The sequence below is a fragment of the Phalacrocorax carbo genome, chromosome 4, assembly GCF_963921805.1.
Source record: "Phalacrocorax carbo chromosome 4, bPhaCar2.1, whole genome shotgun sequence".
NCBI classification, from domain to species: domain Eukaryota; kingdom Metazoa; phylum Chordata; class Aves; order Suliformes; family Phalacrocoracidae; genus Phalacrocorax; species Phalacrocorax carbo.
In genome coordinates this window covers 47,974,425-47,989,313 of record NC_087516.1, presented here as the reverse complement: position 1 = coordinate 47,989,313, position 14,889 = coordinate 47,974,425, and the positions used below count along the sequence as shown (strand labels likewise).

Below are 14,889 nucleotides of genomic sequence, written 5' to 3'. Positions count from 1 at the left end.
CTGTATACTGTGTTCATCTGCCATTTTGGGGCAGCCTTAAAAGCCTATTTTGGAAACAAGGGGAATTTAGAACCTTCTAGGCAGGGATCTTGCAAAGCGATGATCAAATCGTTTATCTTCAGGTTTCATAAATTAAGTAAAGTGGAAGCTTATGTAACTTATTGTTACTTATTTTAGTTAGCACAACAATATATGATGATAAACTACGTGAAGACAGCTAGCTGACAATGACAAGATTTTGGCTGAAACAAGCTTTTGGCTTTCCCTGTTGGCAGGGCTGGGATATCTCTCAGAGCAGCGATTAGGAGTTCATAGCTCCCCTCACCCCCCAGAAGAGATAGAAATCTGGTGTGTGTGTGTTGCAGCTGCCAAGTCTGATTTGAAGCTGGGAACAGTTTATGTCGGGTCCACTACGCAAGGGCAATTAGAACTGATAGATCTTGGAAACACACGTGGCGCCTATACAGATGCCAGATCAGCTTACTAAAATTGGTGAGATTACGCTAAATAATCATTAAACTAATCAGTTTTGACTCAGCTATCAAATAAAGGGGAAATGCGTATTCCTGAATCCCCAATATCTAAAGTTACTTCACCTTCTTGAGCTTCCTTCTTGCTTTTTCTCCATCTTTTACTTGTGTTGCCTAAGTCTAGTATACTGCGGTTTGATCCTGGTCTCACTAACATCAGTTTCAGCAGGGCTGGGTTTACAACCTTGAACCTATTCAAAACATGGCAAATGAATAAACTCCATCTGCCTGCAACTTTGTACAGAACTGAACCCAGCAATCTCAGTGTCATCAAGTGGGGCCAACAGTCACTCACACTGATGGAGCTACATCAGCACCTGGTGCTGGCAGGATGTCCCCTCCTTTTACAAAACAGGTCAAGAAGTCAAGCATTACATCCTGAGGGCTTTTCTCCAGCAGCTGCATCACGGCATGCAGTTTTCTACAACTATACTTCTGTGCCTCTTTAATTTTTTTTTTTCTTTTAATGTAAGCCTTGATACAATTACTTGGTCCTTGTTTATATGGGAAGATGTTTATATGGAAGATCTAGAGGCCTCTTGAAAACTGAAACATGGAAGACCAAGTTTTTTGTGATGGAAAAGTTATATGTGGTCTAGTGCAGCCACATAAAGAAATGGGTAGGAAAAGCACCTTTTTTCATCTGCCTGAGCCCCTATGCCTGCATCTAAAATGTGCACAGAGACAACACAACTGCTCAAGGGTGGAAAGTGCTAACAGGTTGGGCATTCTTTATGAAGACTCTTGACTTCAGAAAATATGCATAATACCACACTTTGGATTTAGAGAGGTAGTATAAAGAGTGTATTTCCCCATAGATATTCCATACACAATTTTATCCTAAAAATTAATTTAATCTATCTATCTTGCTGATGGGCAAGAAGATATGCACTATGTATTTTAGCTACCATGGAAAATATTTGGATCCTGTAAGTTATGAATGCCTAAGAGAAGTGCCTTTCTTTGGCTGAAGAGGTGTATAGCCATGGACACACTGTGTGTTAGAAATATGCCTCTTGCAGCTCTGCATCAGGCAACATGATGGGGATACTCCTTCAATGTCAGGTCATGTTTTGTGGTGAGACAGCATGAAAAGGGGATTTTATGGGTTCAAGCACTGAGATAGGGCAGAACAGATGAAGAGTAGCAGAACGAGGAAGGGTAAATCTCAGAAGTCCTTGCCTTCAACTCCTTGTAAGATCTATGGGAATTATAGGCTAATATTTCTATACTCGCCAACATTCCTACAATCATAAAAATGCAGATTAATTAATGTAACAATAGAACAATAAAGAGAAAATTGATATAATGATGTTTTGATTGCACAAATTTAATTGCACAAGTTTTCATAGAGGGAACATATCAAAAAGACAAAATAATTTTTGATTTTGTTTTGTAACAAAGCTAATTTCTCTAGTATTTGCAGACCTTTTTTTCTTAAAAAAACATTTAAGGCAAAAAGCTAAAGAGAGCTATTGAATAAACACATATGTACTGTCTAACAGATAAATGCCAAGGGTTTGCTGTACAATTAGGGTCCCACTTGGCGGGTTTTAGAGAGAAAGGCCACGTACTAAGGCTTCCTACATAAGACTGGCAGTTTCTTTCTCTGTTAGCACACAGTCAAGATTTTTTATTAGAATTGCTTTAACAGCCGTGAAAATACTGCTCTGCTGAAGTGAAATTAGAAACAAAATTAAAAATTTGATTTGTTAAAGGAAGGTATTGGGAGCAAAGGGAGAGAAAGCATCAAGCTTTTGTTTAATAAATGGTCTTTTTAAGCAAAGCATATAAGGTCAGGCTGGATGGGGTACTGAGCAACCTGTTCTAGTTGAAGATGTCCCTGCTCGCTGCAGGAGGACTGGACTAAATGGCCTTTAAAGGTCCCTTCCAACCCAAACCTCTCCATAATTCTAAGATTTCATGATTAAAAGCTATGGTGATCATAATTGGGTGTTTGTGCTCATAGACATAGAAAAAAACCCAAAATTCCAGTTTTGTTTTGTCTTATAACTTTAATTCCTGCCAGTGACAGAAATATGGAGAAATCCAATAGTGGTTTTGGTTGGATGCTCGCTATTTAGGGTACACGATAATGAGGTATAGAGGTTCCCAAATTGCAGCTCCGGAGGCATTCCTTCCCTTTCAGGAAAAAGCAGGCAGCCTATGAGCCTCATCCCTCCAGAACTGGCTGCATGCCTAACAAGGCATTACAAGTTACTCTTGTCTATAACAGCAGGGACAGAAATCATGGGTCTCTGACAGTTTATGCTTCTCATTTCAGTCATCAAAATTTCTAAAACAGAAAAATAATGAATAAATCTTTCTTGTGAACCATCCGTCTACACCAACAGTAGCACTACTGAAGTCAGTGAAGAATGGCATTCAGTAAAAATAAAATAGTAAAAGCAGATATTGAGAGCATGGAACCAGTCCATAAGCAGTAGCCCTTTTTATCTACTAGAAATTTCAGTTTTTCTGAAAAGTCAGATGGAAATAAGAAGTGATATGCCATATACACTGTATTTTTTGTGCCTGCAATGCCCAGAACAGCTGCCTGAGAGAAAACCTGAAACTGCAGAAATGGAACAAGTGGTTTTGTTGTGTTGGTTCTCTTTCTTAACAAAAATCCATGAGAAAAACATTGGAAAAATGTTTAGTCCAGACCAAAGCAGTATATCACAAGACTAAATAAATGTTTGTCATTCTTAAGAGTATCTGTCTCTCACAGTATGATGCGGTAAGATGAGGTCTTATAATTATGGCAATACAGTATATGCTGGCTGATGAATAGTGCTCAGATGTCGTCCCTGTTAAGAGAAGTAAGTGGTGGGAGAGCAGGTGAACATTTCTGAACTAGAGCATTATAGTCTTCCATGATCTACGACTGATCAGCCAAGGTTAGCATTTAGTTGTGACATGACTCAGACTGTGCTAAAGCTGTAAATACCCACACCTACACATCACGTTGGGAATATCAAAGCACTTCATGTATACAATCCATGTAACAAAATACTGAGCAATATGAGCATAAGTACTTCAGATACAGTTCAAGTAATTACCAATTCATATGACAAACTCAGGGGTTCATCTACCTGAAGAACCGCAGAAGTAAAAATATTTCCTTTGCAATAACAAATAAATTCATTGTTCTGATACCATTCAGGGACAGGAAAGTTAAATGGCTTTAGTCAGTGCCTGTCAGGCCCTTGTATAAAGCTGGCTACATTCAGTCCGGCATCACCCAAACTATGATTTGCTTTATTACAAATTAACACATGTTAATTACATGTAGAGAAAACCGCTCCTGTGAGTCTCTGTGGCGCAATTGGTTAGCGCGTTCGGCTGTTAACCGAAAGGCTGGTGGTTCGAGCCCACCCAGGGACGGCCTCCCCTTTCCCTGCCCGTGGCAGGAGGGTTGGAACTAGATGGTCTTTAAGGTCTCTTCCAACCCAAAATATTCTATATTCCTTTACGTAGAAAAAAGCTCATTCATTATGAACGCTACAACATGCATAATCATTCTCATCCATAGAAGAAATGTAAACATTGCTCCAAGTCTTGCATATGAGAGTAGGACACAGTGAATCACCATTTGGACAACAGAAATCATATGGAAATAGTTGTTTTGCTTGGAACCTGAGAGACGATATGCTATATGGTGGTGCAATACAACATAGTGCTGTCATGTTGTATCCTACTTCTTTAGAGGAAACAATGGAGAAGAGCAATGGTCTTTCACCCAGATAAAACAATAAAGTGATCATAGCAAGAAATGGCTTGGCAGAACTAGTCGGTGTCTCCTACACTTACAGTTTACTTTTTGCACAACGTTCAGCAAGGATTCCTCTAATCATCGCAGTAAGGAATACCTTCTTCCAAACCAAATGTCGACTTCCCATTGAATGCAAACAAATACTGCCAAAACATGCAGGCAGACCACAAGCTTTTTCACAGACCAGAATTTCACAAACTCTAGCCTAGGAACCAGTGGGGCGCCACAGAGTGCTTGCTGGTCGTTTGCAGAAATTCAGCTGACTTGATGTTGCCCACTCCTACTTTCTAGCAGCTGAGTTGCATTACAAGATACCTGGAAATACAAGGAATGCTTTCCTAAAGCTGATCTGCTATGGAAACAACTGCTGCTGTTGTCACAAGAACCAGAAGCAGCTGCAGATGAGAAGAAAGATGTCTCTACAGATGTAGGTTGGAGAAGCAGCACATGCAATTTACCAAGCAAGGTCTGGTTTAAACAACTCATCCACATGAAAGGCTGATAAAGAAGCACATCTAGTGACTTTTCCTCTGGTGGGTAGAAGCCGGGAGAGGTCCAAGGCAGGAGGGGAAGAGACCAGCCAGGAATGAGGCAGTCACAGGCAATCAAACCAATCTGCTGCACTGAAAAAAAGATAGGATTTGCCCCGATACACAACTGCATTTCCTAAATTTTTATGACACTATTGATTGCATTTCCCTAATCAAGTTTTACAAGTAGTTTCCTTATGTGCTATTCCCTCAGGAGGTTGAAGGTGGAGCTTTTCTAATGAACAAGAAGTTCAGTGGTGATAAAACTGTATTAAGCAGCCATTTTTCAAAACCATTTCAAAAGATGTTTATCTATGTGTTTAACTACAGCAGGTATTAAAAAATATGATAAATCCCCTCTACACTTAGTATCTATATTTAACCTATGTTTGCTTTCTTCTTTCTTTGAAATTTTATACATGATTTTCTGCTGGTGGTATTTTACAGACTCAATAGAGGAGATCAAAGAGCAGAACTAAAAAAATTCAGAATTATTACTTCTCTGCCCTCCCTTTCACACTTCCCATTTTCTGTCAGTTCTGTTTAATTTCTACTTTTTCTGCTTCTAGTAAATCAGTATCTTTTTAAATTCAACCAAAGCTCTGACACTGATACTATTTTTTTTTTCTGGTATACCATTGATAATCAAGATTTTATGGGTCAAAAATTTCTGTTACTTACAGAAACATAAGCCAGGACTCACATTAGGTAATCAGTAATTTCCATAAAACCTAGTACTCTTTTAAAGGTAAGACACACAAAGTTTCTTAAATTTCAGAGATTAGCAGGCACATGCCCTCTAAACAACATTTATTGTTAATTTTTCACTGTTTTTTTTATTTGATTGTTTTCTTTTAGTCTGCAATTCTGAAGTCAAAGGTTACATCTAAGTCTCACTTTTTATTTGAGAACCAGAAGGCAATATGAATAATTTAAGAAAATTTAACATGCTATTTAAAATATTTTTCTTATTAAGCTAATTATAATTTGAAATGCAAAGTTCTATTAATGCATGGCATACTAAGAGGTAATATATTTGATGGTTAAACAGTTAGCTCTTTTAATTCTCTAGGAGCTTCACTGAAGAGCCAAAATTTGAACTTTACAGTAGTCTTGTTAGGTGAAAGAGACTTGTGTTGATCTCCTTCACTGACAAACTCTTCAGATACTACATTAAACTCCATGTTTGTGAATAGAGCTAGTGTGCGAATAGACCTAGTGTCAGTGGCTAGATATTTGCGGCCAGAAGTCAGAAAATAGCTCGACACTCAAGAGGTAAACTTAAAAAAGTTGCAGAAGGTTCTTCTCAGGCATGTGCTGTATTCATCTCGATGTGTCTTTTGTTAATAATAATAATGTGAATATGACATAATGTGAATATGACAGGTAAAAAAGAGTACTGCCACCCTACATGCTGAAGAAAAAAACAAATTTTTTGCTCATGACTAAAAGCCGTTATCTCTCTTTCAATAGAGCCCTTTTGAAATGGCATAATAAGCTTTCAAATAGGCCCCATCAATGCTTCAGTTCAATTAGTATATTAAATTGTCTGTCTCACAAAGTAATATATTTCCCATAGAAGAGGAAAATTACATTTTCAAATGTACTTTTCTGCTGGATTTATTTTAACTAGAAAAAAATAATCCGATCTCAAGTGTATAATCTATTCCAAATGAGCTTGGGAAAACATATTCGCTGAATCAAAACCAAAGTTAATAAACTAATTCATCATTCCAAGACTCAGGTGAGAGAATTTTGGACAAGAATGATGGAAGCTGCATGTGAACAGATTAAACCTGCAAGGTTTGTGGATGCTGACCTCATCTGCCTTCTGGCCTGAAATACATTTTTGTATAGTATTCCATTTATCTATAGAAATGGATACATTCCTAGTAAAAGGTGCTATACCCCCTTGAAAATCTCATTTCACGTTGTCCCATTCTGCTTGGAAACCTGTTGAAAGTATACTATTCATATAATAATATATGTTTCACTTCGTGTATTTCAATGATATATTTTTGATAGGTTTATTTGTGCTTATTTTAGTCCTTCTTCCACTGGTTACAGTGAATGGGTTCAAGTTCTGCCCTTATCTTGATCCTGTTAAGATATTACGAGAGCAGAACAGTATCCTTTTAAGTTTCTGCTGGGTTTGATTCAGGGCATGGATAAAACAGACTAGTTGATTTAAAACACACATTTTACACAAAAAAAATAGAACACAGATAGAAATGGGGTGTTTGCAGAATCATAGAATCATTTAGGTTGGAAAAGACCCTTAAGGTCATTGAGTCCAACCATTTATGCTGAATACCAGTTTCTGACACATCTGGTAGCAATCACTGCAAAAACAGAGATGGCAATCTTATTTAATATTTAAAATAGCACAGGATAACATAGAAAAGTGTAGCTATGGAGTAAATCTACACAGATAGGGATGAACAGTTTTTTACTTTCTACTTTTGAGAACTGGTTGGTTTCCTCAGTTGTCATTTGTTTGTGAAGTCTCCTCTCTAATATAGGTTGATTATTTAAAAATATTTCTCAAAGGTTTAGCTACCCTCTTTGCCTTCCCCTCATTCAGGGACCCTCCTGATATTCTGCAAAATTAGGGGCAAGAGGACCAGGGTAAAAATTTAAAGTGTTCTTTGGACTAGGATTTTAGTGGTTTTGTTGTCGTACCTCAAAATTATTTAGTTCTTTCAGAATTTATCATAACGAGTAATCAAACAAGTAGCAAGAAATCTCCTGATATATATAAACCTGTTACTTGGTGTCCTTCTCTGACTGATATTCTACAGGTATAGCAAGAGGTACAGTACAAAACACAGTACACTCTTGTATCTTGCTGCATTTCTGTACATCACTTAGGAAGCTATTATTGACAATAAACCTTCCACGCACGTATCCTACTCTCTGTAGCCACTCAGTCCATAGTGACGAACAAGCATTCCCCAGTGTGCTTCTGCTGTGTCTTTATTCTGAATATGGGATCCTACACTGAGCTATCACTTTTAATGTTGACAAACGCCATGGATAATAAAGTAACTTGCATGTTAAAAATACAACTGGCAGTTTACTGGGAACCAACCATTTAATGGAAACATAGGAGATCAGATATGTTTGAGTTTTGTTTTTTTCAATCAGCCTTTTCCAGAATAATGTTGTTTAAAAAAATAATAGATCTTTTATATTTTGGTTAGAAGACAACCCATTGTTCCAACCAGTTTTGTTCATTACCAAGGGATATTGACTTTTTCACTGGAGTGTCTCAAGTGCTCACTCCTTCCAGGAGTCACAGAATAATTAAGTCCAGAAGTCAGAGGATAATTAAGAACATAGTTGTGGGGTTTTTTTCTCCCCGTACACATTAAGCTCGAAAACTAGAACGTAGCTAGCTGCATATATTTTTCCATTATTTTTTCCAGTCATCAAACATTGTTTGCACCTTTATTTCAAATTCACCCACCTGTGAATGTTTTATTTCAAATATGTTCATATGTGAATACCACCTGCTGTTACTCTGTGTGTGAATAAGTCAGTGTCATGCTTGGACACAAGGCAGGAAGTCCATTTGGATGCTTTGAGATTCTTGCCGAAGTAATTTAGTCCTTTCAGCTGTTGCTTTACAGACCCACACCCTCACAGAGAGGAAGATACAGAACTGCACACCATGGTCTAGTCTAGTTATCTATTTCAAAAGTTTCCCCCATATGGATTTCTAAAACAGGACACCATCACCTGTTATTCTAGCACTGTTAGAAAGATATTAAAGAAAGGCTGGTTTGCGTCACAGATGACAAAACCACCTGTGGGACAGCAGCAGTTTATACACTGAGGTGATACCTATGACTGAAATAGAATTAAAGCAGATGGAGGAAACTTGACCCCTGCTTAGAATGTTTTATGCGTATGAATTGTCTCATCTTGAGATCTCTCTGTTATTGTGAGCTCTGTGATAACATTAAGATTAAAAGAAAGGAAGCGATTAAATAACATCTCACTTTTGACAATTCTAAAACTGTGGCTGCTAGGAAAAAAAATTACTACAGTAGATTTTCAATTTTTCAGCTTATTCTTGGAAGCAGCAAGTCGATAATTTCTTTACCCATGAACATTTATAAGCAGTTATAAATAATCCATTCACTATGGACTTGGACAGAAACTGGATTGACTATCTATGCAGGTGAGTAAAGGAACAAAAAACTGGCTACTGGAAGTGTACACTATATGAACAGGAAGAGCAGATTTTGTCAGGCTTTTTCCTGAAAAGGATTGGAAATATACTATTTAATGATAATCTGATTCTAGGCATGTTTCCACCAAACACAAGTAGTTTGGCTTGTAAAGTTGCCTAGTTCAATCTTATGTTAACTAGGAAAACTCAAATAGTAGTTACCAAGAACTTAAAAATGCAACCAAATGATACAAATTACGTGTAGAATATCTGGGGGAAAAAAAGGAAGTGGATGAAAATTCTCAACCTATTCTAGAACATTTTTGGTTATATCATTATATATAAACATCTTCCAACAGCACCAGCTCCAAACAGTTCAGATCTGAGCATAAGGTGTAGCCATTCTGTATACCAACAAAAGCAAATTTTGTGCTCAAAGTCAGCACAGACCAACTTTAAAAAATAATTCCAATATGGCAGTTCTGACACTTCCACTGATCCCTGATTCCTGTAATTTTGTAATAGGATTGTTAATATTAAGCATAATTTAAAGCAGCCTTTAGACGCTATAGGTTGACTTTCAGAAAGTTACAGTGCTTTGTACTTTGTAAATTACTATTGCTCTGTGATACAAAATTTTATACTCATAAAGGAATTGCTTGTGGCTGAGTGTTTGTTTTAATCCCAGCTGGCAGCTAAACCCCACACAGCTGCTCACTCACTTCCCCCCAGTGGGAAGGGGGAGAGAATCAGAAGAGCAAAAGTGAGAAAATTCGTGGGTCGAGATAAAGACAGTTTAACAGGTAAAGGAAAAGCCACACACACAAGCAAAGCAAAACAAGGAATTCATTCACTTCCTCCCATGGGCAGGCAGGTGCTCAGCCATCTCTAGGAAAGCAGGGCTCCATCACACGTAATGGTTACTTGGGAAGAGAAACACCGTCACTCTGAACGTCCCCCCTTCCTTCTTCCCCCAGCTTTATATACTGAGCATGACATCATATGGTATGGAACATCCCTTGGGTCAGTTGGGGTCAGCTGTCCCAGCCATGCCCCCCTCCCAACTCCTTGTGCACCCCCAGCCTGCTCACTGGTGGGGTGGGGTGAGGAACAGAAAAGGCCTTGACCCTGTGTAAGCCCTGCTCAGCAACAAGGAAATATCCCTGTGTTATCAACACTGTTTCCAGCACAAACCCAAAACATAACCCCATACTAGCTATTCTGAAGAAAATTAACTCTTTCTCAGCCAAAACCAGCGTACCGAGGAGATCAGGAGGAGTGAAAAATAGTAGATCTGCAAAGCTGGTGGCTTCCCATTTGGAAAGGTTAGCATCCGGTTCATTGTGTGCAGCCTGCCCTTATCTCTTCTCCTACGCTTTCAGCAGCCCACTCTATCAGAATTGTAACTGTTTTAGGAAGTCCAGTATTATTTTCTTCTTTAGGCAAAAGGCATTCAACACATATGCATTCGTAGAATTTAATAAAATTACACTTTTATGGTTTAATAACATTTGTAGTTAAATTACATATTAAAAACTGAAAAATTAAAAATTAAATGACTGCCATGGTCACATTGCTGTTCTTATCTGCAGCTATTCAAATAGATGAACCACCACCTCCAGAACTTCTGAAGTGATTCTTCATTCTAAAGATTACTAAATAAAGTGTTTTTCTTAAAAGGATGACACGTAAACAATCTCTTTGAATCTTTCCTCCCTGGTCCTGAAACATTTTCCCTTATTTGGAATATGTGCTGGAAAGGTCTATTAATAGGTCTTTTGACTAAGAAATTAAACCAAAGGAGACCAGGACAGACAAGGATCATAACACTATCTTTAACTTCATCAACACTTTAACACTTTTTTTTTTTCCCTTGGCTTTTGATTGTTGGTTTTGTGGTGTGTGTGTTTGTGTTTTTCCTAATAAGGAAGGATAACTAAATACAATTCTGAGGTTAGAAAGCATTTATAAAGAGACAAGCTTTCACATACCACCTACAAATGATACTAATTAAGCTACAAAGATATTTATGTAGTGCCTTGCTAACTGAAAAATCCGTAGCTTTGTAAATAACTTAGTCCATGGTGATGCTGCCTATGATAGCTGTACGGTGGGCTCCTTTCCTCAGGGGGAAGATCAGCCAGCTTCCCAGCCTCATTTACCTACCCAGACACCTAAACCCACTGTAACCAGAACAAACCCTTACAGAATACCCAATAGAAGGTATTTCCATCCTCCACATTTTCACTTTAAAAACAGGTTTTAAAGTGAAGATTTTTTAAATTCAGATTTGAGGCAAAGGATCTGTGGTTCTGTCACAAGACATGTCACAGGATCAATCTGGTGGCGACATCTGCGTGTGCAGGAGGAAAGCGAACACTGGTGCAGGTGTCTGTAAAACTATGTATGTGCTTTGCATTTTCCTGGTTGAAAATGTAGAGTACCTAATTTAAAAATATTACAAACATAATAAAATGTACTTTTCGCCTCACTTCCTGAATATTTTTCACCTAAGAAGCTCTCTCAAGAAAATTACGTTAAACCTAACGATACTAAATAAATACCAGGGGAAGTGATGAGGCTAACAACAGGTGCATATGATCTTTACTATTTGAGGAAGAATGCCTTTTAGTCTTCCTGGCTGAAGGATTTTTTTTTACTTCGGTTTTAAGGATGCATGATCCAGCTATGCAAAACTCCTCTAACATAGAACTCTAACTTTCAGGACCTTTTTTGTATCAAACTAGTTATTATAGGACTGGCAATATCAAAACCCACTTTTGAAGCTTTTTAATTTCTCCCCATTAACTTTGTGAGCAGCAGCTTGGACAGTACAAGCCTAGGCAGTGCAGGGACGTAATTTTACTACTGACTGTCTTGGGACAAGTGCAGTGGCACTTGGTGTAACCTGGCAGAGGAAATTTTCGTAGAACAGCTAATGTGTATGGAATTCAAAATTCAGAGGCAAAAGAATAAAATCACTCAAGTGATGCTGCTGTCATTGCTTTTCACAGTTTCTTATTCTTCTTACCTATATTTTTATCTTTTGCCAGGTAGCTCTTCTTCTGGCTTTTCAGAACTTGGCTTCTTTTCTCTTTTACTTATTCTGGTTCTAGTCATTATATTAAGTCAATTTCAGATTTCCTTCTTTTGTTGTCTTATTATCATATTTAATTATTCAAAAATGAGAGCACTGACTGTTACTTTGTAGTGATTTTATACAAAGAATCTACTCATAGTCTTATTCCATGGAAAGGTCTACAGAACAAAAGGAGTGTCAGGCTCATTATAGGACAATGTGCACTGCAAAGAACTAACTCTTTGTGATGAATACAAGTGTGAGGTGAAGGGAAAATGACAAATGTTCATGCTGAACAAAAACCAGAAGGTTTCTGCCAAGATGTGGGACATATTAAAAATCAATTTAAGAAGTTTTAGAATGAGGGAAAGATACACATATACTCGGGTGGGGGGCGGGGGGAAACCAACATTTTGTTTTGTAGAAAATCAAAGCTTAATGTGCTTAATGTGTCAAATTCAGGTGATAATACACTTTCATCTGTAGTCAGTCTTGAAATAATTAGTACGTGGTTGTTCTTACACCATCAGTGCTCAGCTGACACAATGCATTGGCCTTCACAAAAATTATTGGAGCAACTTTTCCTGGTGTTATTTCATAGGAAATGCTCTGCTGCTGCCGCTGCAGAGAGGCAGGAGGCAGTTCCTTTGTCAGTTTTCTGTAAGTCACTCCATTTCTACCTCTCTACAATAAATGTGTTATTCCTTACCAGAAAAGGAAAAGGAAAATGAAGAAGCAATGAAAGAAGCAATGAAAGAAGAGGAAAGTTACCTGACGGTAGCCTGCACTATCGCTGGGAAGTAAAAGAGGAAAAAAAAGGGACGGATGAATTGGAGCGGGGTGGGGAGTAGGGAAGTAAAAGGAAAAAAAGGAAAGATCTGACAGGCAGGAGGAGGAAAATTACAGGTAAATCCTTGAGAGTGCAGTTCCCATTTGTTTGAGTGCTCCCAGAGAAGAAAATAGGACCGCCTGCATGTGCGTAGTCTGCATGAGGTCGTGTGAGAGAGAGGTTCCTTCTTTGGTATTTTTCTATTTTATTCAAAAATAATTACCTGGAAAAAGACTAAATTATTATTTTTTTTTCTCCATACTAATTTTGAGCTAGGTTTACATTTTCTGTCCATGATTTCTCTGACTAGATGAATTGAGGTTAATGAGGTCACTGTAACTCAGGATTTATTTGCATTTACTAAAATTAAACAACACAGTTTAATAGGGTGGGGAGGGGGTTTGCAGGCTTTTTCTGGTGAATTAGAAAGTCAACTCCAATCAATTCTTTGCAGCATGATGAGCCCAATCAAAATCTCCTGAATTCAGTAACAGCTGCTGAGGGCTAGATTCTGTTGATAATACCTTTGCTCTGTAAGTAGCCTGTTCATTTTAACTCCATGTTAACCAAGCTAACAGGTTTAAAACTAAAACGATCCAGGGACAAACACCAAAAAAAAAAAGAAACCCTACCTTGTTTACAGTAAAGTCAGTAGGTGTTTGCCATGGTAGGTAATTAGAATAAAAGCGAAACCTTTATCTACCCAACCCAGCATTTGCAAAATGGAGGTCAACCTAATTTTATTTGCAAACAATGCTCTTGCTTTCTCAGTGATGATGATTCAGTACTGTGTTCCATTTTCTTTTGACACAAAAGGATTTTGGGTATAAAGTCCCTTTAACTACTCATGATAGTTTCCCACAAAATCAAAAGTGGATCCAGATGTTTGCAAAACAGCATCCAGAAGAGAAGCTTCATGAATTCGCTCAAGAATGTTTTCATAAGCAATTATATCTATAGAAAATTGAGAGATTATGTGTATAGAAAGTTGGATCTTAGCATATATTTGTACTCTCGTACCATCCAAACATGTAAAAAATGACTGTAACCCATTGTACATGACACAATGGAAACAGAATCTCCTTAACAAAAAGTGAATGTGTAATTTTTATAATGATGTAATTATGCAACTTCATCTAATTTAGAACATCAGAGATTGAAATATTGAATGAGAACTACTGTTATGCACAAGAATACTTGCTCTTATTTTCAATAATGCTAAGACAGCAGATAAAATCAATGCCTCAGATGTGATCGCCAAATTGTGCACGGGTTTTTCTCATCTCACATCATTTTACCAGCTGAATTAAGCTGATATTCAGAGACTGTGAAGAAAGCCTGCCATTACGGCAGTGGACTACAGTACATAAACCAAACATTCCTCAAAACAGAGCAGTTTAGAAACACTGGCAGTATCAGCAAAAGGCTGTTAAATAGCAGGGAAATCAGTTTGGAATGGCTACATTGTCAGCACAAGTTTTTCACCACTGTCTAATATAGCCGTGTCTTTCCTAGCTGTAAGAAATGCATTGAATAGATGAATAATCTAGTACTTATTTATCAAGTTTCTTATATATCAAGAAGTACCCAAACTTTTGTTAGACTTGAATTCCTGTACCTACAGGAATCAATTCACCAATCTGAAGATAACATGTGAAAAAGGCTAAAACTCATTGCAGCGTAATGCACTTTCTGGTGTTTGCTCCCTGCACTCCTAATTCCCTGAGCTCTGCGCTCCCTTTGGGAACGCTCTGCAGCTGCTTTCCTGCCTGCCTAGGCTTCCTTTGAATGGAAGTCAAGGCATAATGGAAAAGAATGCATTTGCAAAGCTTGCCCAAGACAAAGTCAGGGTGTCGCCGGGGCACACACCTGGAGCAGGGAGCTGAAAAACGATTCCGGATCGCACGGCATAGGCATAGCCAATGTTTAGTAGAACGCATGACAAAGATTTCATAACAACTCGCTCAGG

General features: G+C 37.9%; 1 long non-coding RNA gene and 1 other non-coding gene across 3 annotated transcripts in view; one reads left to right on the top strand and one right to left on the bottom strand.

Moving 5' to 3' along the window:
* LOC135313091 (uncharacterized) overlaps positions 1–14,889 on the bottom strand; it is a 160,463-nt gene that overhangs the window by 100,092 nt on the left and 45,482 nt on the right. The window lies entirely within an intron of this gene.
* Positions 3,844–3,917, top strand: TRNAN-GUU (transfer RNA asparagine (anticodon GUU)). Its single transcript has one exon. It is a non-coding gene; the product is annotated as a tRNA-Asn (tRNA).